The sequence below is a fragment of the Anguilla rostrata genome, chromosome 7, assembly GCF_018555375.3.
Source record: "Anguilla rostrata isolate EN2019 chromosome 7, ASM1855537v3, whole genome shotgun sequence".
Lineage (NCBI taxonomy): Eukaryota > Metazoa > Chordata > Actinopteri > Anguilliformes > Anguillidae > Anguilla > Anguilla rostrata.
This window is the reverse complement of record NC_057939.1, coordinates 34,360,144-34,387,588: the sequence shown is the minus strand read 5'-3', so window position 1 is coordinate 34,387,588 and position 27,445 is coordinate 34,360,144. Positions and strand designations below refer to the sequence as shown.

At 40.2% G+C, this 27,445-nt stretch overlaps 1 protein-coding gene across 1 annotated transcript in view; it reads left to right on the top strand.

The window, feature by feature from the left end:
- The window catches only part of LOC135259583 (C-terminal binding protein 1), a 205,655-nt gene extending 195,837 nt beyond the window's left edge, over positions 1-9,818 (top strand). Inside the window, exon 11 of the transcript XR_010331331.1 lies at positions 8,450-9,818. The gene's annotated coding sequence lies outside the window, so the exon portion shown is untranslated. The remainder of the gene's footprint in view (positions 1-8,449) is intronic.
- The last annotated feature ends 17,627 nt before the right edge of the window (positions 9,819-27,445 follow it).

The following is a 27,445-nucleotide window of genomic DNA, read 5'->3' as shown; positions in this document are numbered from 1 at the left end:
CAGCTTTCAGAACAGTTCACCAAATAAATAATTCCGAAAAAAGTTTTAAATGTCCATATGTAATGTACTGTACTTACATAACATTCACTTTCGGTATATACAATACTGGCTTAAGTATATGTGTCTGTAATCTAAAATGCCTCTGCTTGCATTCAAGCTAATGCTGTTAGCTAGGTCAGGTATTATTTTCAATTCAATCTGACAAGAATCCATTTAGAACATGGCAAGTTCATCTGACCACCCCATGCTCTCTTTAGTACAGTAGTATTTTGTATAGCAGACATTTGCTTATCTGAACAGCGATAGGTTTATTTTGATGTCAATCAAGTTACAGAACAAATTAAACATGACTGACATGACTGTAACCTTTCAAATGAGCCCTCCTTGGTGTCAGTGGGTTCAGTTATTCCCAAGAAATCTAACTGCATGCTCCCGGGGGGGGGGGGGGGGGGCTCTGCATCATGAAGATTGTGCTGATAGTGAGTGAATGCGCACAGCCGAAAAGACAGCTAGTTCTCCTAACAACTATCCATTGTGTTATAAAATGTATAATTATGGAAGATGGGAGAAAAAGATTCTAAGCTGTAACAGAAGTATTTGAAGAGCTTGAAAAAGCAGATCTCAATTAGAGGCTTCATTTTAATGTTTATAAAGTGCAGGTTTGCTCAAAGATAAGGTCCGAGACAAAGTTATGGCCCCACTGGAGGGCATTTAAGTTCACTGAAAAAGTGAACTTTCTTCTTATTCCACATCAACATTCACGATGCTGAAGTTGGCTTCGAAAATTCCAGTCCACCTAAAATCGGTTGCGTTATATGATTGGATGGTTTTGCGGTCTTCCTTACATGTTTGCAAAGGCTATAATTTGCTTCTAAAAGTGAGATATGGCTCATGAGAGAAATTGAACAGAATTGAAGAATTGAAAGGTGGTAATGTGAAATTAGTTTTTTTTATTTTTTATTATTTTTTATTAGTCTTTCTTGGATTACATGAAAGTTTTGAAGCGGGATTATTCAAAATCGCTACACTAAAATTTCACAGAGATGGGGTAGAATGTAGACTAGGATGCCTTCTGTCAGGAACAAGTGTCAGAAGTTTGACTTTTTCATTTTGGAAAGATATTTCAATCCAGAATTTCACTTTTCTCATCTTTTTTTGGATTACATGGAAGTTTTGAAGATTCAAGATTCTTTATTGCCATGTGTAACAAGTACAATGGAATGCTTACTCCCGATTCACTCCCGCAGTATAAATTCTATACATAGATTTCAACAATAGATAAAAAGTACACGCACAATAAGTACACAATAAGTACCAAACTAAGTAAGACTTTTCAATACTATGGCACATTATTACATTACATTACATTACAGGCATTTGGCAGACGCTCTTATCCAGAGTGACGTACAACAAAGTGTATAATCAAAACCAGGAACAAGTGGCATTATGGTGAGGTGGTGCAAGAAAGTGGTAAAGTGACCAAGTGCAGTACAGTAATGATAGCAGCATAATAAAAACAATAAGGTAATAACAGCTAAAAATGTGATATTGATGCGACAATATAGTTATGGTAATAGCAGCACTCCTGATGCAACAATCTGGCAGATGACGCAAGAATGTTATAAAGTGACCAGTGCAGTACAGTAAAGTGAGAGTGCCTGCATGCTGTATAGAGTGCCTAGTGCAATTATAAATCAAATAGCCGAATTGAGCGCTTAACAGTTCAGTAGGTGCACTGCCTGTGGATAGAAACTGTTCTTGAACCTGCTTGTCCTGGTTTGGATGCTGCAGTACCGGCGACCAGACCGCAGGGGGGAGAACAGTTGGTGCCCAGGGTGGTTGTGGTCCTGTGTGATGGAGATGGCCTTGTTACGACACCTGGTCCTAAAGATCTCCTTGATGGATGGAAGTGCACACCCGATGATCTTTTCACGATCCTCACGACCCTCTGGATGGCTTTCCTGTCCTGTGCAGTGGTATTGCCATACCACACAGTGACACCACCTGTTAGGACGCTCTCTACGGTGCCACGGTAAAAGTTCACAAGCCATCGTGTGCTTATGCCGCATTTCCTGAGGCACCGTAGGGGGTGGAGGCGCTGGTGTGCCTTCTTGAGCCTTCTTCTCATCGTCGTTCCTTTCAGGCCGATAACTGTGGTGTCGTCTGCGAACTTGATAATCCGGTTGTTGCTATGTATGGCTGTACAGTCATGCATGAATGGAGAGTAGTCTCAAACTTGGATTATTCCAAAATGCTACAGTAAAATTTCACAGAAATGGGGTAGGATGTAGACCAGGATCCCTTCTACAATAAAATAGAGAAAACAGATAACAAAAATCACAGGGCAACAACAAGATAAAACCAGATAAAAAAATAAAAAATAAAAAAAATTTAACAAAAGCAAGTCTAAAAAAAAAGGGTCTTAAGCTGCTTTTTAAAGGAGTCCACCGTGTCCACAATTCTTAAGTCCAATGGGATAGAGTTCCAGAGTTTCGGAGCTATAACCTCAAAAGCACAGTCTCCTTTTGTTTTGAGCCTGGAGCGAGGAACAACTAACAAACCCTGATCAGAGGACCTCAGATTCCTACTGGACTTACATGGCTGCAGTAGCTCTTGAATGTAGACAGGTGCCTGACCATGCAAGGCTCTGAAAACGATGACAAGAATCTTTAAATGGTGACTTAGGTGCATTAACTGTCTTAACTACTGCTTGTATTTTTTCCATAGACTGCGTTGTTGCCGTTCTCGTTGTGTTAGTGTTAATCAGTTTAACCTTCAGGGTCCAAGTTGAACTACACGGTTGTTCCCTGCACTTGGACCGGTACTTCTCTCTAGGGTTTTCGTCATACTTGTTCCTGGTTATGGTTATACACTTTGTTGTACGTCGCTCTGGATAAGAGCGTCTGCCAAATGCCTGTAATGTAATGTAATATGTAAATGGATTCTGAATTTGATGGGAATTTCAGGATTGGCGTTACGCGAGACCTTTTGGGGGACCTGGTCAGGAACATAGCAGTAGCATTTTGGACCAGTTGTAGGCAGTGAAGGGATGTCTTACTAAGACAGGTGAAAAGGGAATTGCAGTAATCAAGACGTGAGGAAATAAATGCATTTATAATCATCTCCAACTCAACTGTGGAGACAATGGGCCTGAATTTGACAATGTTTCTCAGCTGGTAGAAGCAGGAGCGAGCCAAGCAATTTACATGCTGGTCAAAACTCAATGCCTGGCCCATAGAAACGCCTAGATTACGGAGGGTGGGTTTAACAGAAGCGGATAAAGAGCCAAGACATTCCATCACCTTCGGGACAATGCCATCTGGGGCAGAAATAAGAACTTCTGTTGTTCCAGTATTTAGCTGCAGAAAATTGTCTGCCATCCAGTCTTTTACGGAGTCGAGGCAATTCAGTAGAACAACCAGTCTTGACACATTTTGAGGCTTAAACGAGAAGTACAATTGAATATTGTCCGCATAACAATGGAAGGAGACATCATTAAAATTTTCTTCCAGAGAGGAAGCAAGTACAATATAAACAGCAGCAGGCCCAGGACAGAACCTTGGGGAACACCACAAAAAAAGAGATTCAGATGATGAGGCATAATTATGGACTGTAACCAAGAAAGACCTGTCTGACAGGTACGAGGAAAACCAATCCAAAGCTGATCCAGAAATACCCACCCACTGCCTGAGCTGTCAAAATACGGTGGTCCACAGTATCAAAAGCAGAACTGAGATCTAACAGAACCAATATAGAACATTCTCCTGCATCACCCTTCATTAGCAGATCATTTGATACTCTGAGAAGAGCTGTTTCTGTTGAGTGCAACCGACGGAAGTCAGACTGAAACTTGTCTAAAATGTTGTCTAAGACGGCTGTAAGCTGCTTAGCAACCACTTTTTCTAAGACCTTAGCTATAAAAGGTCATTTAGAAATAGGCCTGTAGTTATGGGGCAAAGAAGGGTCCAGATTAGTTTTTTTGAGAAGTGGTTGAACAGCGGCTTTTTTGAAGTTAGCTGGGACATGTCAGCGAGTTATTGATTATGGAGAGCACATATGGGCCAATGGAAGCAATAAAATTTTGAAACAAAGAGGTGGGTACAATGTCAAGAGGACTAGAGGAGGTTTTCATAATACTGACCAGATTTGTAAGCTCTTGTAGTGAGATTGGAGAAAAACTCTCCAGGATTGTTAGCCAGGAAGGGCAAGGTATAGTGGGGAAACAAGAGGGAATGATGTTTGCTTGTATGTCTTTTATCTTACAAACAAAGAAACAGAGAAAGTTGTTGCACATATCAACTGAAAAATTTGGAACAGCGGGTAATGCAGGAGAGACAATGTTACTAATGGTGTCAAACAAGATTTTAGAATTTCGTCGACTGCCTGATATAAGGTTAGAAAAATATGCAGCTCTGGTATCCTTAACCATGTTATTACAGTTTTTTTTGATTGCCAAGATACATTTCTTGAAATTATGCTCCATTTCCCAAAACTCTAAACACAAATGCATAACTGCACACTCATTTTCACAAACTTCAAACTTCCATGTCAAAACCAAACTCTCTACTCAAAACCATGTAATCTTACATCTAAACCAAAATTTGCCTTCAGACATCACACAAAAGCCATCAAACACACATACACTACAAAATAGCCATTACACACTGGTGAGATCAATTCAAAACACTACCGTAAAAACATGTTACTACAATGAATAATGGCTCTTATGGTTTTCCCCCAGAACAACCTCTTTACATGATGAACACAATATAAGGACACAACACATGTATAAATTTGCACATTTTTTAATTCCTCAATGTACTGTAGTAAAATAAACTGAAATTGAGTGAAAAAGTAAATGTACTGTAAAAATATGCAACTGATACATAAAGAACGTAGAATATAGTAAAATAATTTCCATGTATTTACCAATATAAACCAATGAAAAAAAAAAAAACAGTTTGTACATAAAGAAAGAAATCACATTTATTCTGCCTCAGCATCCCGTCTCTGGTCTGGGTCTACTCCACCACCATGCCGAAAAAAACTCCTCTATGGGGTTTAGGAAGGGAGAATATGCAGGTAGAAAGATGTCGCTGAATCTTGGGTTGTTCATGAACCAGTCACGTACTAGAACAGCCCGGTGGAAACTGATATTGTCCCAAATGACAACATAGCATGGCTGCTCTGGTTGTGCTGGCTCCCTCTGGTCTAGTTGGTATACATGATCTCGCAGACCATCGAGGAAAGACAGCAGATGCATTGTGTTGTATGGACCAAGGGTGGCATGGCGGTGGAGGACCCCTCGGTGGCTGATGGCGGCACACATGGTCACATTCCCAATTCGCTGGCCAGGAACATTCACACTGCCTCGGTGGCCAATTATGTTCCTGCCCCTTCTTCTCCTTTTGGTAAGATTACTGTAAATCCTGCTTCATCAACAAAGAGAAGTTCATGAGGACTGTCTGTATGAAAAACCATACTTGCACATATTCCAAGCGCAGGTCTTTGACTCTATTGGAGTTCCTTTCGAAAGGAACACGATAGGCCTGTTTCATCCTCAACCCGTTCCGTTGAAGAATGCGGTCAATTGTTGAGATGCTGACTGCATCAATGCCTTGGAATATTCCCTGATCCTCAATAACTCTCCTTTGTATCTCACGCAAGCAAATTACATTGTTGGCTATGACCATATTGATGATTGCCATCTGTTGCTCTTCTGAAAATAGCAGTCTTCTGCCTCCATTAGGTGGTCGTCTCTCAGTTCTGCAAAAATAGAAGCACCGATGGGATTACAGCAAATCATCCATTTTATAAAATAGGAGCATACAGTAACTCCAAATTAACTGTATGTGATATGGTACAGTAATACAATGTATTTCAGACAGCATACAGTACAATAGAGCAAACAGCTACAGTACATGTATGTTCTGTAACAGCGCAGAGTACAGCACTCCAAAGTTATAGTAGAGAGCAGTATGTAAATTACCTACCTATTTTCCTCTCTGAAGGTTCGGATTATAGAGGCTACTGTGAAGCGGCTCAGATTCAGCTGCACTCTTTGCCCAGCTTCCCTCATTGACATCCCATGGAGAAGGACATAGTCAACTAGAGTTGCACAAATCTCATCAAAACCATTTGTCTCCTTGCCCTTGCCCTTCCTCTTCCTCCTTCTCTCCCGTGTCCTCTTCCTCTACCTTCAGGTCTTTGTGGATCCATTGTTCCAAAACAAGTGAACTGACCCATGGCCCTTTTATCTGTCTATCCTGAGGTTCTGATTGGTGTGCGAACAATTTTGACTCTTAGTGTTTCCACCTGGAGAATTGCGTGTTAATTGGGTTCGAGCTGTGATGACTTGAGTTAATGATATTGAATGACAGTGCTTTCTAAATGAGCACATGGTTTTCACAAAAAGTTCAACAAATCTGAATCATGTGTGAAAACAGGGGAATAGTGTTTATAGTTTTGGGAAATGGGTCAGTCTTTTGGTAGATGGCGTCATGGGTTGGGATGTTTAGTTAATAGGCCCAGTTATAGTGTGTAAGCGATTGAGAAAAACTGTAAAATCCGTTAAAAGTTCTTTTAAACACTGATAGTGCACTTGTAGATGGGTAGAATTCCACAAACGCTCAATTCTATGACAGGTTTGTTTAAAAGAGCGAATACTGTCATTCATCCAAGGGGAGGAATTAATTTGAGGAGCCAATCTAGACTTTTTAGGAGCAACTTCATCCAGGACTGAAAGACAGTGCTCATTAAAAGCTTGTACCTGGGAATCAACATCAGTATTCGATAAAATGTCAAGGCTGTTATAAAAGGCAGCAGAAAACTTTGCCGCATAAAGATGATTTAGGATGCGAGAGTTAATTTCACGACAACAAGGTAAAATATCCAAATTAGAAGACAAGTCAAATAAAACGCAATTATGATCTGAAATAGAAAGATCCTCAGAAGAAATAGAAACAACATTTAAACCAAGAGTAAAAACAAGGTCCAGAGTATGTGTAAGGCCTGTTACATGCTGGGTGACATAGCTCAGGAGGTAAGAGCGGTTGTCTGGCAGTCAAGGGTTGCCGGTTCGATCCCCCGCCCTGGGTGTGTCGAAGTGTCCCTGAGCAACACACCTAACCCCTAATTGCTCTGGTGAATGAGAGGCATCAATTGTAATGCGCTTTGGATAAAAGCGCTATATAAATAGAGTCCACTTACCAAAAGACTCAGTGATATTAATAAACCTCGAGGCAAACTTATCAGAAGCATCGTCAATATGAATGTTAAAGTCACCAAGAAGCGCAAATCTAGATAGCTTGAGAATAGACAATAAAAAATCACTAAATTCATTGGTCCATTGGTCCATTAGATCTCTCAGTGATTCTGACTGGAATGATCATGGGTGTCGGAGTGGGAGGCACTCCTGACCACAAGGGGGAGCTGGTGTGGTTTGTAGGGGGGGAGAGGTCAGCCGGTGGAGACCGGAAGTGACCAGGAGTGGGCACGCAAAGGTGAAAATCAGGTTAGTACTATTTCAGGACCCCCTTCTGTCATAATTAAATATCAAATTTTGAGACCTGTAAATTTTGAGGAGAAATGGCCATCTAATATGTCCATTTTTCAATAGATTTTACTATTGTATTTGTTTATATAGACAGTTTGGAGTTTTATTTGCATATGGTGCAGTGATATTTCATCCACACCATTTCAGATGTACATTATTTCCTGTTCTCTCACACACAATGCAATGCAATGTTGAGACTTAGATTTATAGAAGAGGAGAAAACAAAATGTGTGATCTTTCCATATTACAGTCTTAAAAGACATATGAAGGGAACTTAACATAATTGAAAAATTTTTTTTTTTAATTTCACATTACCACCTTTGTTAAATTTCTCTCTTGAGCTGTATCTCACTTTCAGAAGCAAATTATAGTGTTGCAAACATGCAAGGAAGACCGCAAAACCATTCAGTCATATAACGCAACCGATTTAAGGCGGATTGGAATTTTTGAATCGGGAGCTGCAAATCGGGAGCCAACATCAGCGACATTCAACATTTTGTATGCCACTCCTGGCTGTGACGGAGGCACTCGCCACTGCAAGAGCCTCATGCCTCTCCTCTGTCCTGATCCTCCTTGACCTGTCTGCAGCATTCGACACGTTCAACCACAAAATACTCCTATCCACCCTGGCTGAGATGGGCATTTCTGGGACCACCCTGTCTTGGTTCGCTTCCTATCTTGCAGATAAGTCCTACCAGGTCACCTGGATGGGGTCTGCCTCTGCTTCTCATCCCCTTGTTACGGGAGTACCACAGGGATCTGTACTGGGTCCTCTATATGTTCTCCATATACACCAAATCTCTTGGTTTAGTTATTAATTCACATGTCTTCTCCTATCATTGTTATGCAGATGACACACAACTCTTCTTCTCTTTCTCCCCCTCTGCCTCACAGGTTGATGATAAAATATCTTCCTTCCTGGCTGACATCTCTACCTGAATGGCCAGCCACCACCTGAAGCTCAACCTCAACAAAACTGAACTGCTGTTCTTCCCATACAAGACCTCCCTACTACATGAGCTCTCAATCACAGTTGATGGAACCACAGTGACTGCCTCTCACTCTGCAAAGAGCCTGGGGGTGGTCTTGGACGACCAGCTGGACCTCCTGCAGATCCCTTCTGTACAACATCAGAAGGATTCGACCATACCTGACTACGCACTCTACCCAGCTGCTTGTCCAGACTACGGTGACCTCCCGCCTTGACTACTGCAACTCTCTCCTTGCAAGCCTGCCAGCTTGTGCCATACAGCCACTACAGATGATTCAAAATGCTGCTGCCCGACTCATTTACAACCTTTCCAAATTCTCCCACGTCACTCCTATGCTGCGGTCACTCCACTGGCTACTGGTCGCTGCCAGTATCAGCTTCAAAGTCCTGACCCTCACTTACACTGCAGCCAACAGGATGGCCCCTATCTACTTGCAGGACATGATTTGATTCTACACATCTGCTCAACCGCTCCGCTCTGCAGCAGCAGGGCACCTTGTACCCCCTCCCACCCGAGTAAAGGGATCACGGAGCTTCTCCACCCTAGCTCCCGAGTGGTGGAACGAACTCCCTGTCCCTCTTCGAACCTCTTCCTCACTACCCATCTTCCGCCGTGGTCTGAAGACGCATCTCTTCAGACTATACCTGGACTAACTGCTACCACTCTGTATATCATTTCACTTTAAATCCCCCCTTTCAGCACTTTTGGTAATTTGTATTTGTCCTAATATTGTAGCTTGTTCTTCTCCCTAGTTTAGCTTAGCATAAGTTAGGTCAGAATAGTGTTCACTGTGTGAACTGAACTGTGTTCTTGGCTAGAAATAGCTGTACGAAATGAGTATCGTACCTTATTGAACCTGTGTTTTGTAGTTGTCCATGACCATGAAATGCACTTTTGTACGTCGCTTTGGATAAAAGCGTCTGCTAAATAATGTAATATCATGTATTTCAGCATTGACCATAAGGTTAATTATTGTCAGATATTGACACGTAAAACATTAGAATGGATTCTTTTCGATTATCTTTTAAAAATATGTGATTTTAGAAAATTTGTTTTTGTGGTGTAGATTATGTGTTCAAAACATTATCCCAAATTCTGAGAGGTTTTGGGACATGTTGGAAAAAGCCTTGTAAAATTTCACTGCTTTTAATTATCTACACAATTTCTTTTGCAGTGGTCGGAAAGAGGTTGGGGGTGAATTTTGCATAACAATTTTGATGCTAGCTCATGTGAATTTTGTGAAATAAACAGTACAGTTGCATTTTTATGTACATTTTGTGTATACCATGATTATTAATTCTTCACATATTTCATAAAATTTTAATACACAGTCATGATGGCACACGTGCCCTTCAAATAATGCCATAAGCTGTCCGCTGTGTGTTGCCACAAAGTTGTAGGGCTTTATTTAAGAGTAGTACACCCAGGTGAAAAGTTTTATTTATAAATGCTTTGGGAGAAAGGGTTAAAAATAAAAGTTTGTCTTCTAAATAAAAGTGCTTGATGTGTGTTAAGGCTAAAGGAAACAACTAAAACTAATACAAAATTAAATTATTAGATTTTAAGTAAATTTTCAAATGTGAATGATTGATTAAGTTCTGAAAGACTACAATGCTCTAATCATGTGATACCACTTTCAGGCAAAAAGCAACTTGTAAACACGTGTCTCTGGGTTTGGACAAGTAGGTACGACTGTTTTTAGCAATACAACAGAAATCCACTGAAACATCCTAATTTAAAGATGCTAAATCTCTGTATCAACACAAACAGCCAGAAACCATTTTTCTAACATTTAAAATGAGAAAACATGGTGTGAAACAACACTATTGCAACACAGTGATTTTAAGGCAATGATTCTGGGGACAACAAGGGTCCTTACAGCTTTTAAGAAATATTAGTGCTTATGGTGACAACACCAGGCGTGTGTCCCATTACTTTTTGCTCCTTACTTTGTTTCTTCCATTCCCCCACTACCACTCGTCTCCTACCAGAAAGTACGTGGAGGAAAGGAGGGGAGGAGACATGTGGAGGAAAGGAGAGAACAAGCTTATCAGCTTCTCCGTCATCAAAGTCGACGTCAGCTATTGATGAAATAGCCCTATCATAAAAGTTATTCTTTGCCAAGCCCACAAACAGTCCCCCAGCCAATCACAGATATTACACCTGGTCAGCCCATTTAAAGCTGCAAAATAGCTTGTAACCGTCAAGTACAAGAAGTTGCACTTACAGTAGCCTATACAAAGACAAACCTGACATTGCGGTTCATGTTGAGACACTAATTCATATGTAATCAACAACACTAGATTAAGTAAACATCTCATAGTATACAAATGTAATTTACTGTAATTCCTATGCCTTAACATACAGAGCACTAATTCACCTCATATGCTGCAGGCCTACTGTGACAACTTAGTACAGCTATTCTATTGCCAGTTCATTGCATCTCACAAAAGCTAATTCTGCAATATTTCCATAGATTAGTGAAATAGATATGTTACTTCATATTATCTGAGTTATCCCCTGTTTCTCCATGTTCAGTGTTCCTATTTAAAAACTTATTTCCCAACTGAAATCAAATTTGCTGGTATTAAAATTATAACATCACATGCAAGGGCTGCATTTCTAGCTACAGTTTGCACATGTAAACCATTTCCATTAGTGTCATAAATTATACATTTTTCTATTTTGTACACTTGTATTCTTGGAAATACAGGTGGGTGAGAAATTAAAGGGAAAACTAACATAAAGTGTCTTAGTTAGGTGTTGAGCCACCACGAAAGGCCAGAACAGCTGGCATAGAGTCTACAAGTCCCTTTATCTCTACTGGGGAGATGGAACGCCATTCTTCCAAAATATATTCCCTCATTTGGTGTTTTGATAATGGTGGTGGAAAGCACCAGTCCAAACACTTCAGTCCAAAATCTCCCATGGGTGTTCAGGTGGATTGAGATCTGGAGACTGCCAAGGCCATAGCATATGATTCACATCATATTCATACTCATCAAACCATTCAGTGAGCCCTCGTGCCCTGTGGATGGGGGCATTGTCAACCTGGAAGGAACCACTCCCATCAGGATAGATGTAGTTCATACATTCATCTCAGTTCTACATAAGCTTCTTTTCACAGATATACTGTCCACTGTACAAAGCAGAGTAAAAAATAAAAACAGCATCAGCGAATCATTCAAAAAATGTTCTAACTGTAGACTGATTATTGATCGCACAGGCACTGAAGTTGCGACATCAAAATAAATGAATATCCAGGAAGAAACTCTTCAATGATTGCAAGCTGTTCAGGCCCTGAGGCAGCAAAGCAGCCCCAAACCATGATACTCCCTCTACCATGCTTTATAGTTGAGATGAGGTTTTAGCATTGGTGAGCAGTGCTTTTCCCCTCCAAACATAGCATTATGCATTTCTGCAAAACAATGTCCCAGAAGTTCTGTGGAACACCCAGGTGGTCTTTTGCAAACTTGAGAGGTGCCGCAATGTTTTTTTGACTGCAGTGGTTTCCTCCATGGTGTCCTCCATGAATACCATTCTTGTCTGGTCTTTTTGCTTTAGCGGACACATGAACAGAGAGTTTTGCAAGTTCAAGAGATTTCTTCAGGTCCTTTACGTAGTGTTCGTTTAGATCTGCTACAGCATTGCACGCTATGCTCTTGCCGTGATCTTTTCAGGATGCCCACTTCTAGGGAGAGTAGCAGCAGTTCTAAATTTCCTCGATTTGTAGATAACTTGTCTTATTGTGGATTGATAAACACCTAAGCTCTTCTTCTGAAGTCGTCAGAATATTGTTTTGTTCAGGGCATGGTTCACATGAACAGATTTTTTGTGAGAAGAGTAGTCAGTAACCAAAATTTGTGTGCCTTTTCTATAGGGCACCTCCAACCCAAACCTCCAATCTCTTCTCATTGATTGGAACACCTGACTCCCATTTGCTTTTGTAGAAGTCATTAGGCAAGAAGTGCACATTCTTTTCCCAACCTAGACTGAGAACGTTTAAAAGATGTATTCAGTATTGATAAGAAGTACAATTATTTGTTTGTTATTTGTTTGAGTAGATTGTGTTAGTTTATTATTGTGACTTAGATGAAGATCAGACCACATTTAATGAGTAATTCATGTAAAAATCCAGGTAATTCCAAAGAGTTCACAAACTTTTTCTTGCAACTGTAGTATTGTAATATATGTCATAACAAGCATTCATTAAATACTTGGATTCTCGTCATCATTGTGCTTCCTAGATTTAATATTAGGATAAAGTACTTTAAAAATGCGAAGGTGTTTGGCTAATATCAAAAACTACTGGACCCATTTTTGTTTAGAGAACACAGGTCATCCAATATTGTATTGCCGCTGTTTCTTTTATTTTTAGATTTGCTGGCCTCCCAGCATAGACAGTTGGCCAGGCATTTCCAGGTGATTCCAGATGGGCCTTCATGGCTAACATAAGGACCCAGGTGGCTTTTCCACTGACCATACATCAGCCCATCTGGGAGCCCTGACCTTTTGCCTGTTTCCACCTCTCACAGCTAGGACAAGGGGTTGGATTTTGGGAGGCAAAAAAAGGATAAGTCTCAAGGTTATTAAAAACATTAAAAACTGAAAATCTGAACTGATCGATTAACAATAACTATGAACTAATTGAAGTAAAACTTGGGAAAAACTATTTAAAATATGTACAAAGTTTAATCACTTTTGGCAGCACGTGTGCCTTATAGAAGTCCTCCAGTAGCTGCAAGTTTGGCTGCCAGGCATTATCTCTGTGGATAGAGAGAGTAATCCTGTCCTTTGTAGTCCATACGTAAGGAATAAACCATGACGGGCTGTCCCGTTATTGGAAAATAATGTATGCGGCTCAGGCGAAGCCAAGGTCGCTTAACCACCACCGAAGTACATTATTTTCCAATAACGGGACAGCCTGGAGGGGTTTATTCCACTTATACAACGGGTTACCAACAATGACTATATATGGTTACTTTTATATTTATTGATTTTTATCGATTTAATCAGATGAAAGTGAAATATTCTTCCACGGGTGTTTGGGCATATTATTTTACCGTTGTCAAACAATACTCTGGTTGGTAGTGCAATTTGGACCATTGTTATGCAAAAACTCTGGTTGTTAGTTCTATTTGCGCTGTTGTTAAGCAAAAACCTCTGGTCGTTAATTCTATGAAAACAATGGGCCTCATTCTCCAATATCTCCCTAAGTTTTTTCTTAAATTTGTTCTTGAGAAAGGTCCTAAGAAAAGTCTACATCAGATTCATGACGTGTTCTTAAACCGCAGAATTGTTCGAATCCGTGTTCTTAAAATGATGAATTCCATTGTCCTTGTAAACCGAAAGCGCTTTCCAGTTGTTCCTAATTAGCATAGGTAAACTCCCCGCCAATCCCTATAAAAGGGCATGAGACTGTAGGGCCGTGTGCACACAGAAATTGAAAAGAAAAGTTGAGAGAGAAGTCAAGAACGCCCAAACGAAAATCTAAAGACGGTGGACCACCGGACTCCAAACGTAAGAAAAAAGTTCTGAAGTGGAGGTACTGCTGCAGGAAGTGAACAGCAAACGACCTGTCATATTTCGTAGCGTCAGTAGTGGATATAAAATAACACAAAAAAAAGATGAATGGGATGCTATTACTCGTTCAGTGAACATTGTGTCCGGAGAAGGTCGCACAACTGATGAAGAAAAAAAATGCTGGTGGGAGTGGGCACAAGGAATTGCGTGTTATGCATTCAAACGACAAAGCGCTTCTCGTCACTTTAATACCGCTAATTAAATCAACTAACTGGCAGTAAACTGCATTGGAGAAACTAGCTGTTTCAACCCGCCGCTGCACAAAACACTGCACAAAAAATTTATTGCCAGGCATTTTGGTGTCACCCCCCCTATGATGGTGTCACTTGATGAGGTCCGCACCCCCCTAGGGACGCCTCTGAATAAATGTTCTCTTCTTCAACATGTCCATGTGTTTAAAAAGTGTTACCTAAGTGCTGAGTTTGTATTCAAAATTTAAACATTTGCTTTTGCAGTATAGACCAAACATTGCATAATTGAAATATCCAAAAATAAAAGGTCAATACAATGGTTTGCTTTTTATCATTTATTGACAGATTAACTCCAGCTGAGGCAACAGCCATCTGAGGTGGAACCTGGCACCTTAATGCTTTGTAAAATTATGAAAATGATTATTTAAAAAATATTATAAATGATAAAAATATTATTGTAATTTAAATCCTATAATATTATACAACTGTAGAATTGAAGAAAAAGCAATAACCAATTATTTTGCACAAACATGTCAGCACTCAAATGTGCGTAAGTGTGCGTAGATTCTGTTCTTACCTAAGAACAAATCCTAAATAAGAAAACATTGGTGAATGTCAGAATCTTCGTGAAAACTGCGCAAGTGCGTTATAAGACGAAAATTATTCTTAAGGACGGTTGGTGAATGAGGCCCAATGATTCTATCAAGAAAAAATTGTTCCTTCTTGTTTTATACCAAACAATTAGCAAGAATTTTGGTCATTTTTGTCATTACATTATTTAATAAAACTGCATGAAACCATAAGTCAATCAAATTCATCTCCCTAGCACTGTCTTGCTTTTTAAATGATGTGGTCGCGCAGTGTAGACATAACGTCATTCTAAGACCCTCTGAAACGGGTTTTGAATGCCAGCTAGCTTTATGATAGGTTCGCCGTCACTTGTCACCTAGCCAATATTAAAATCCTTGGTTTTAGGTCAGAATGGTCTCATGGCATGCTTGTTATCCCGGCTAGCTAGCTAGCTAATTATTGAATTGTATTCAAAACAGCGGCTACTATGAACGCCATTGTTCACAAACATATGGATGAAAATGCCTGTCCTGTAGCCATGAGTGAAATGCGAAATGTGAAATGTCTAAATAAGGGACGATTCCGATTTGCGGGATGGTTGGTAACCGTACATAAAGCTAGCAACAGTAACAAGAAATGTGATTCAACATTGCCATCAATTGTGAAATTGGACATTGAAAAGGGGAGGGGATGTAACAACAATGCAAAAGCAATGAATAATGTTGCTGTTTAAATTGCTTTAAGAATGCTGGATTTTGTAGCGCATTGATTTTAGAACTGTTAAAAGGCCGAGGTGTCCCTTTACTGAGAAATAATGCCCACCCTTGGACCAATCAGAATCGAGTATTCAGCCAAGCCGTTGTATAAACTAAAATAACTAATATCCCTCCCAGCAATCTGTAGCTGTCCCTGTGCCAGGTGACATGACATCTGGTCATCTGGGTCACCTCTTCAAAGGCTTTCTTCCCCTCAACTTCATTCACTGTGCCCCACTGGATTGCCTTTATATGATCCAGTGGCTTTTGTGCTAGAACACGGGATACGGCAGAAAGAGCCACATTTCTCCCATTTTGCACTGCAGGCATGAGGACACCAAAGTGGTGCACCTTGGCGCACTTTGTACTCTGATGATTATACACATTTGGGGAAAAGAGTTCCTCAAGTGAATGTAGGGCCTTTGGTGTCTTCGGTTTATTCCATTGCACTAAATAAATCCAGCTAAAATTGTGCAGCTGCATTTGCTGTCACCACGGACGCACTCACATGAGCAATAAATCATGTTTCTATTCTCCCTGAAAGAGATCTGAAGATAACTGTGAGAATATTTCACTAAGCCAAAATTCCACAGCATAATTTATCACAATATAAGTAATTATGAAATCTAAAATATTGGTAAAACAAAATACAAAGTAAATTTACTTCTATTTTTCTTGTGAAGCTGCATGTTAAGTAAAAGTTCTGTTCAAAATTCTAAGTAAAATTATGAAACACTGGCAGTAAAATATATTTTATTATTTTCACCCATTGACTCTCCATGGACTTAGTGAAAAGTGTTTTGAAGCCCAGAAATCCAGTCATCCATTAACAATGTGAGATTTTTACACAAAAAAATGATGGTTTATGACTAGTTAACCCCATCCCTTCTTTCCTGGGCCTGATTTTTTAAAATAATAATTGTGCCAATATTCTTAAATTTGAGTGTATGAGTATTATATCATAATGACTACATTTTGATTTACTATCGACTGGTAGCTTAAATAGAGTATGTAGCCTAGCTAGCTTGTGTTTTATGTCATGATTTCTTAGCAAGTTTTCTGTGCTATAGAAATCAACTAAGATGTCAATCAGAGTTTGTTGAATAATGTGAATGGAGAAAGTAGACAAGCACTTAATAATAATAGTAGTAATAATAATAATAACAACAACTTTATTTGAATAGCACCTTTCATACAGACTGCAGCTCAAAGTGCTTAACAGGAAAAATAAAAACAAAAGGCAAAAACGGAAAAGTACAGCAATCATAATCAGTTAAAGGGTTTAAATCATAGAAGAATAAAACAGTGTATATTGAAATGGAAACATGAATAAAATAAAATATTTAATTTGGAAGAGTCAATGAGTAATGAGTAAAATAAATAAGTAAAAATAGAAGATAAAAGATAATAATAAAAATGTTATAAAACAAGAATAAAAATATGAATAAGTATCAATGGGCAAAAAATAAAGTAAAATAATAAAAAATAAAATTGAGTAAATTAAAAGATAAAAGATAACAATAAAAATTTTATAAAACAAGAAATAAAAATATGAATAAGTATCAATGGACAGAATGAAAGCCAAATTAAAAAGGAAGGTTTTGAGCTGCTTTTCAAAATTGCCAACTGAATCTGCTGTTCTAATGTTTTGTAGGAGAGTGTTCCAGAGTTTTGGTGCATAATAGCAGAAAGCACTTTCACCACTTTTTTTCTGTTTAACCACAGGTACATTAAGTAAACCCGTTGTGGATGATCTAAGTGCTCAAGTTGGTACATAAGGCGATAGGCTATCTTTGATATAAAAGGTGCTAGGCCATTTAAATACAAGTAACAAGTAACAAGACTTTAAAATCAATTCTGGAAGAGACTGGAAGCCAGTGCAGAGTGGCAAGGACGGGTGTAATATGTTATCTTTTCTTGGTATTTGTTAGGATTTTAGCAGCTGCATTCTGGATAACTTGGAGTTTATCAATAGACTTCTTGGTCAGGCTGGTAAAAAGTGCATTACAATAGTCCAAGCGGCTAGAGATAAAAAAAATCAGTTTTTCATCATCTTGGTGAGTTAAAAAAGGTCTGACTTTGGCTATGTTTCTTAGGTGACAAAATGCAGTTTTGTGCCCTATTCGCACGGGACTAGTATTACTGGGGACCTCTAGTAATTTGTAATAATTGCGGAGGTCGTCTGTGATCTTAATCCCGTGCGAATCTGCCATGTCCGTAATTTGTAAAGTAAAAATTCCACCGCAAATTACCTACCATATTTCGTCAAACACAGAGGTCATGTTAGTATTAGGTCATATTAGTCCCGTGCGAATCGGCATCTCGGTGATTTGGGATCGTATTTTTTTCTTTTCTCCGCGCCTTTTTTCTGCCTCTTTCCCAGTCGAAAATTATGGAGGCTGCAGTGGAAATTATGAATCAAAGTTTTGACAGCATTTTGGGTGCAAATTCAGGAGGCTTATCTCGCTACACAGCATGGAGACCCATTCGCAGAAAGATCAAGCTCAAATCCACCAGAAGAGCTAAATCTCGAAAGATGATGAGATGGATGGCAGCATGCGGTAAGGAACATTTTTCTATCTTCCAACAGGCTCAATACAAACACCTTTAGTGCTAACAGTTATGTGGTAGCCTATTAATAGTAACGTTAGGCCTATAAGCTAGCGACCAGACACTTTCCAATCAATATTTCTCCAAAATAGTGCACAAACAAGCCAGGGGATTCATATCATAATTCAAGGTTAATGTTAACAATGTGAGTATATGTTTTACCACTTAAACAATATGTCATATTATGCAGAAAGTGAAAAAGATCTGCAGTAAAGGAAATGGAAATTTTGTTTAGCATAAAATTATGAAAAGAAATGACTCCCAAACCAAAAATGTGAAGTATGTTGTGTCTGCTTGTGTAGTGCTGCACAACTTCTGTGAAATGCAGAATGTTGCCTACCAGGAACACCAGGAAGACATGTTGGAGCAGCCAGAGGCAGGACCAGAGCAGATGGAAGCTTATACCCAAACAATGCAGTCAAGACTGAAAAAAACAAACATTTATTTAAAGTGCAGAGCACCCTTCGTGTTTCTGAACCTTGCAATTCACATTCAGTTTCAACTTTCTTTGTTATAACTTTTGTTGGTTGTTACTTTGTAAATATATAATGAACTATTTTGTTATAAAATATATAGAAAATGTGCTCTCCTCTTAAAATAAAAAAAACATTTCTGAACTTAACTTTGTACTTTGACATTCGGTTTAAACTTTGTTATAAAATAACTTGTTGGTTGTTTCACCTTTTTTCCCCTTTACATAAAATTTAATAATTTGTTCTAAAACGTTGAAAATGTGAAAAATAATGCTTTCCTGTAGGGATGCACCGATACCAGACTGAAATAGGGAAATCAATGGATCAGTTCAGTACTCTGTATGTATTGGCTGATACTGAAAGTTTAGGACTCGTAATCTGCAGTGAAAAAGTGGTACAGGTGCATCCCTACTTTCCTATTGAGAAATAAATAACACAAATCTTACAAAACAGTGAAATGCCACAACTTATCACTCTTGCATTTAAACAGTCAAAGGAATATCCAATATCTAAAAGGCATAACAAGAACAAATAATGCTTTCCTGCAAAGTGGTTAGGCACAAATAAAAGAAGCTATTTGGGTGGGTCATTATAGTAGTGCACCTGATATGCTGCAGGGGCAGGGGGTCCGGGGGCTGTGGATGGAAAGTCCATGCTCTCAGCTGACGGGCCTTGGTGAGGTGGTGCATAAGGGGAGTGATGAGGGGCCATAAAAGGTGGAAAGTGGGGCAGGGGCCTAAAGCAATGAAACAGCTGGAGCATTAACTCCCTGTTCTCTTTTGCTCTTCTATCCTCGGCTTCCATCCTTTTCAATTCAAAATCAAGACGTTTATTCTCCAGCTCCATTCTATTTCTCTCCACCTTTTTCTCCCATTCAAGCCGCTCCTTCTCGCAGTCGTTGTTGTCATTTTGTATGAGACAGTCCAGACCCTTGTCCAGTGCCTCCATTATCTGGGTTTTTTGCCCCTTTCTTCAGCGATGTGCTACAAAAACAAAACATTTTTTTATGATCAGTTCTGTTTATTTAAATACATTTAAAAAGTGTAATAGGTATGAACATGTGACTGAACTGATTCAATCAGCACATTCACTCAGCAATAACTGAATGTATGCAATTAAATCCTTACGTCAAATTTTTTGTTAAATATTGTCATTATTTTATAAACTCGTTACATAAATGTTATTTCCAATGAATTTGATTCCAATTTTATGAATTTTTACAACATGTAGTGTTCTTTACATGGGAATGAGGATTTAGTGTGCCAAGTACACAGAATCTTTGACAATGAAGTAGCATCTACAGCTAACCATATCATCCATTTTATAAACTGATTCTTACTGAATCGACAAGAACATTACTAATCATGAGAGCCCACCTTGTGGCTTTGGTTCAGCAGTAGGTGGAGGAGGTGCTTTGGAGCCCGAGCCTTGACTGGATGCATCATCATCTGCATCATTTTCCCTTGGGGTGTTTGACAGAGCCTCAGGGCTCCCAGATGAACCTGCTGAGCACAAACAAAATTGAGCAGGTTCACTCAGTAATAATTTAGTAATAAAGTGATGCTTCTATTTGTTTCTTAATTGAGCTATAGAGAAGCTATAACATCTACATATATATAAAAATTAACAACACAATATAGCTTTCCAGTATTATATAGTCTACAGGCCTACTGTAAAATGTTGTTGAACTTACAACACCCAGATTCCTCATCTTCTGAACTCCCCCTGTTATCCATCCTGATGTCTCCGGGGTTGTTCATAGGTCGGCAACCTGAAAACACAATTGCAAACAAAAGTAAAGCTACCGTACTTTGCTACAGATCAACAAGTGGCATTTTGATAAACGTTAGTGAAATTGCCATTCTGCTTGTCAGGTAGCTAAATGCTAGACATGTTGTGCAAGCTATATGAATATCTGTTTTAGCAAGTTATCGTTAACGTTAAAGGGGAATTACACTTTAAAACACATATGGGCTTATTTTATTTCTAATTTTCTTCTAATGAATGTGTCGACCTTCATTTTTCGATTAGTTATTTCGTTTTGTTAATATTTTACGATGTTTTGTTGCTTACCTTTACAAATTCAGGAAGTAGACCTAAGTAGCACATCATTGCGTGACTTCAACGCTATGCTTTTCTTTGAAGAAGAAAAAACGGGAAACTACTATGTGGACTTGCGCTAAAAAAAAATTTTTTAAATAAAAAAAAAAAAAATAGGTCCTTGTTTCTAACGTTAGACATTTAAAAACGAAATAACTAATCGCAAAATGAAGGTCGACACATTCATTAGAAGGACAATATAAACAAAATAAGCCCATATGTGTTTGAAAGTGCAATTCTCCTTTAAGTGAGACGTCAAATTTAACATTAACGCCAGCCACGACGCAACGTTAATGTTGCTGCCATTAGCTAATGAGCTAACTGCTAGCTAGCTGGCCAGCAGGGCGGTAGCTACAGTTAGCCGGACCAAACTTTTGTGGCTATTAGCATACGTTAGCTAACGTTAGACTGGATGTATCAATTAATCTTACCTAGAACAGCGTCCAGTTCATCAAAATAAGGACACTTAATGGGGTCTGATCCGGTCTTCTTATTGTTTTTGAGGCTGTCACGGTACTTTCTTCGCAGGTAGTCCAACCTTTCTCTACACTTGGTCCAATCTCCGAAGTCTTGTACAGACGGGCACCGGAGCAAGAGGTCTTTGTGAATATTTTCCCAAACGGTGTGGTTGTGCACCATTTCGACATTTATGACAGAGAGGGGGAAAATTCGTATTTAATGGAACAAAAAAAAACAGGAGAAAATCACTGTTTGCCCACCCCGCATGGATGCTACTTTGATTGACAAGCTAGCAGGAGGAGGAGGGGACGCGTGAGTAATCTACAGAACGGAGTGAAAAAGTAAACAAAGCGAAAATTTTGGGAGGTGTTGGACAAACGCAGCCTCATAACACCAGTCAAACCAGAAGAAAAAAATTTCGAAGAGATCACAGAGGTGCTGCAGAAGCATTTAAATCTGAAGCCACTAGTCATAGCCAAACGTTTCCGATTTCACAAGCGAAATCAATTAAAGACTGAGTCCATATTGGAGTATATAGCGGAGCTCCGACGGCTGTCGGAGCATTGTCAGTTCGGGGAGGGGCTGTCGGATGCGCTCAGAGACTGTTTTGTGTGTGGGCTGCATAATGAGGGCACCCAGAAACAACTCTTGACAGAGGATAAACTGACATTGAACCGCGCATTAGAGATTGCCATATCCATGGAGACTGCTGCAAAAGACGCAGGTGAGCTACAAGGGAAACATACAGAGGCATGTTCTGTGAATAAGCTGCTGATTGCTGGTTTAAGGACAAAGAATGCAGGCAGTGTAATAAAAGAGGGCACATACAGAAAATGTGTAAGTCAAAGCAGTATGATAAACAGACAAAGAAAACTGTAAAAAGAGACAAAAAGCTGCATGAAGTGGCTGAAACAGACTCAAATGACTCGCATGAAGAAGACTTGTCATGTCTTGAGCTGTACACAATAAAAGACACTGATGATAAAGTGATATGGCTGATAACCACAAGTACAGGGAGTTGCATCAAAGATGGAACTGGATACTGGATCAGCTCTGTCAGTGATCTCATACAAGGACTATAAAGAAAAGTTCCCAAATCTGAAGCTAAAACACACTGCAGTGAGACTGAAAACATCCACAGGTGAAAGAAAAACTCCCATTGGGAAACTGAATGTAATAGTGAAATATGAGAAAAAGAGATGCAACTTGGAGCTTTATGTGCTGAAAGACGGAGGTGTGCCGTTATTCGGACGTGAATGGCTGAGGAGCACTCGTCTCAACTGGCATGAAATAAAGACAATGAGACTGGTCTCAAAGCAGAAAAACATCAAAGCACAGATCGCACTGGAGGACAACGCAAAGCCAAGATTTCACAAGGCGCGTCCTGTGCCGTATGCCTTACGCCCTAAGGTAGAAGCCGAGCTCCAGCACTTGGAAGAGCAGGGAATCCTCAACAAAGTGGAATGGTCTGACTGGGCCACGCCAATAGTACCGGTGGGCAAGAAAACAAGTGGCAATATACGTAGCGATTTTATCTGTGGCGATTTTAAGGTTTCAGGGAATCCTGTGCTTCGCACAGACCAGTACCCGCTCCCACGCATAGAAGACATATTTGCGTCAATGGCGGGGGGCAAGCACTTCTCAAAAACTGACCTTGCTCAGGCGTACTTACAGATGGAGGTGGAAGAGACATCACGAAAGTATTTGGTAATAAATACTCACAAGGGTCTATATCAGTATAACAGGCTGGTGTTTGGTATTGCCAGTGCCCCAGCTGTATGGCAACGTGCCATGGACCAAGTGTTACAAGGCATCCCTGGCACACAATGTTTTTTGGATGACATAATTGTCACTGGTGTTGATGACGAGACCCATCTGGCTAACCTACAGGCAGTACTGGCTAGGTTAGAAGAGTATGGACTGAGGGCAAACAAGAACAAATGCAAGTTCTTTCAGGATGCCATTGAATACTGTGGACATAAAATCGACAGACACGGACTCCACAAAATTCAGGACCAAATTGATGCAGCTTTGAATGCAGCCAAGCCAGAAAACGTGAGCCAGCTACGCTCATTCTTGGGCCTCATCAACTATTATCACAAGTTCCTACCAAACCTCTCAACTGTGTTGCACCCTCTGAACTCTTTGCTGCAACTAAACGTCAAATGGAAGTGGACAAAAGACTGTACACAGGCGTTCAACATGCGAAAAAAGCTCATCATATCAGAGGAAGTGCTGACCCACTTTGACCCTAGTCTTCCCCTGCGCCTTGCCTGCGATGCTTCGTCGCATGGCATTGGCGCTGTACTACCACATAAAATGACTGATGGATCTGACCGAGCAATCGCATTTGCATCAAAGTCTCTACACTCCGCCGAGCGCAATTACGCTCAGATAAACAGAGAAGCCCTGAGTCTGGTATGGGGGGTGAAGAAGTTTAATCAGTATTTATATGGTATCAGTATTTATCTCGCCTTCCACAAACATCAAACACTGAGAAAACCATAGACCCTGCTACTGTGTTCCACATGACACAAATGGAGCCTCTGCCCATCACAAGTGCTCAGGTGCAAAAAGAGACTAACAGAGACCCAACCCTGTCCAAGGTGTATGAGCTGACACTGAATGGTTGGCCTGCTCATGGCGGCCTCCAGCTTTCTGTGTACTCCACCCGCCGAGACCAGCTATCTGTTTGCCAAGGCTGTGTAATGTGGGGTACCCACGTCGTCATGCCACCAAAGCTACGTTCAAGAGTGCTAGGATCGCTACACGAAGGACACCTTGGCGTAGTCAAGATGAAAAGCCAAAAAGAAATGTCTGGTGGCTGGGCATAGACAGCCAAATAGAAGACCTGGCTACATCCTGCACTGGTTGCCAGCTCTGCACCAGCCCCAGATGGCACCTATCCACACTTGAAAGTGGTCTACCACCCCTTGGCAGCGCATACATATTGACTACGCAGGACCCATTATGGACCGAATGTTTCTCGTTGTGGTCGACGCCCACTCAAAGTGGCCGGAAATCTTTACAGTGAAGCAGGCAACAGCCACTAACTAAATCGCAGAGCACCTCAGAGGCTTGACTTGAGGCTTGATAGTCATTGACAGACAGTTGGTTTGTTTGTATAAAAAAAAAATGTTTTTTTTTTAAACTGTTGTGTAAATGTGAGAACATAACACAGTATTAGCCTACTGTAAATTCGAAACGTGCAGCCTTCAATAAAACAGAGGTTGCTGTTGTTGCTGTCTGGGCATAGCTTGCTCTCTTTTCTTTCCCATTTCGCTCGCTGTTACCATTTTCCTCTCCCTGGACTCGCCACCCTTCTCTCGTCTCCCTCTCATGTGAGTCCACAAGCCAGGAACAGTTTGCAAGGCCCGAATATCCTTGGCTACCGGCTGCTGGAGAAACAAGGCACCCGAAGCGCTATGATTAGAGGTGGTCGAAGAACCAAGAGAGCCACGCATGACTGATGCATCCTGCAGAGTGAGTCCCAAGAAGCAAGCGGCTAGTGGAGGATCCAGTTGCGTGTTTTGGAACAGAAAGGGCGACCAACTTCCCCTTTCCACCACAACCTCCACAGACAACCAACAACCAACCCAAAGCAAAGGACACTCAAGTAAGGCTGTAACTCTGGGATTAATATAATTAGCAACAGACCGAATGTAGCCACATTTATGATTGGATGTATGTAACTGACCGTTATTGTGTTTTAATGATAAATGTAAACGTTCCGTATGTTCGGTTGGCTCTAAGCCATCCACTGCACTGCGTTAGTTTTAATATATCTCACGCACAGAACATATCTGGCATGTGATCTATTTTAATTACTGACCGGTCATAACACAGCATGTTGATCTCTATCAAACACACATAAATAGCTACTCAGTTACCCTGTATCTGTTTGATACCCTTCATACGCCATTGTTTCTCAATAGCTTTGTCTAGATTCAAAAACCCCTCCTTTCATATTCCATCTTGTTACTTTGATCTCCGTGAACACGTGTCCGCGGTAAACCCCCACCTAGGAGAACATCCAACATTCCTCACTCACATACTCACACACGCACACACACGCACACACACAACACCTACACACACATGCACTCATATAGTTTATTACATCATCGTAGTGAATTGTGCTTTGCCCTTTTCGGTACTTTGTTGAATAAACTTTATTATATTTACATGGTTGTCTATATTTATATTACTCTTGTGTTGAATTGAGTCAGCCCCTGCTAATCCAAAGAACTTAATAGAATACCTTCACCCCTTAGCTAAATCATTTATATTAATTTAGTATTAGCTGAATGTATATTATGATTTGGTTAAGATAGACATTATTGTGTAATTTTGATAATTCATTTAGTTATTCATTTAAATTACCAATTTATAGTTTGTTTATTTAAAATTATGAGACTGATTATTAAATGCTGGCACCACCTGTGAGGATATTGATATCTTCTACATTTAGGTGCCCCACTATGAGAAGTAGCGGCAGGTCCCCAACATCTTGTTTTGTGGCTGTTGAATTCCTTCACAGCGTCCTTGCAAATCTGTCAACTTATCCTCCGCCGTTATACGATGTAGGTGTTCTTTGGGTTTTCCCAGTGGATGTCACCGTAGAAAATAACAGCTTGCCGGACTCTGTTGCTACTGGACTCCGAGGATTCTTCAATAGTCCCGCAAAAATACCAAAAGATATAATAAATAAGTAAAACGTTGACTATGATCGAAAATAGGCATAAAATAAATAAATAGGTACAAAGTATCGTTGGCTGTATAGTCTTAAACGTTAAAATATCCATAGACCTGGAGAAGCGCAGCCCCAACGATGCGTCTGTCTCACTCTCAAAGGAAGACTGTGTGAATAATGATTCAGATATCCCACCTCTCCCTGATTTTGCCATCACCCCCCAGATACCCTCGAGAGGTCAGAAATGTCCCTCAAATTTTTACCCCCTCTTCATGTTTCCTCCTAGATGAAACTAACATGATACCATTTGTCACAAACTGACGAACCGCAAAGTATGGGGAATCTCTCCACGTGTGTGACCGTAATGTGGTGATACTAAACCTGGTATCGGTATGAAAGTCAAAATGTTGGAATCGTGACAACACTCGTGTGACGCCTTTTTTAGTTACAGCATGGAAGCGCTGCAGCTGTACATACACGCCGGGCCATATATGTGTTACGACATCCCATCTAAGTGTTACGACATCCCATCTAAGTGTTACGACATAGTAAAGGCCTTTACGGGAAGCGGCCAGGACACATCTATGGCGACGCAACTAAGTCATCCGACAGCGTCTCTTAGCACAAAATTGGCCATAAGTCATCAATATTTTATACAATCATCATGATATTCAGTTGATATGTTGGGTGAAGACATATGATCATGAGGAGAAAGCCATTTTAAAATCACTCCATAGGGGGCGCGACGGTGCGAATGCTTGGACCCCTCCCAACACCGCTTGCGGCTTTAATTATTATTATTATTATTATTATTATTATTATTATTATTTTTATCCGCTAAAAGTGTCTGAGGCTCAGCAACCATAAGTCCTAGAGCATCCAAATTTGGCAGGTGGCAGGTTCCTATGGCCCCCCACTTCTCAGGCACTAAAAATCACCTATGTCGGCCAGATGGTGGCGCTATAACAAAGGGTCATGTTTAAAAGGTCATAACTCCCACACTGTAAGTCAGATCAACACAAAACTTCATCAACCGATGCATCTGAATGTGCTCTACAACTTTGCCATTGGGAGCACCTATGTCCGCCATATTGTTTGCCCGCCATTTGGACTTTTTTATTAGTTGGGGTGCGGAAGAGCTGGAGCTCCAAATCTAAGTGTTACGACATCTAGTAAACTTCTTTACGGCAAGAGACATCCATGGGGACACAAGTAATCTGACACCGTAGGGTCTAGTTTTTATCAGTGAGGGGAGGGTCTGAATGTCGGGGCAGCAATGGAAGACAGTGCCAGCTAGAGTGCATGCTAGGCTATTAAAAGTTTGTTAGTAAAAGCTTTTTGAGAGGATGAATAATTACTTTTCTTTTGGCATGGATCCATTTGAAGACAGTATTGGGTGAGTTCGTTTAGTCTTTAAATCTGTCATTATGCTGAGAAATAGCTAACACATTTTATTGGTAGGCT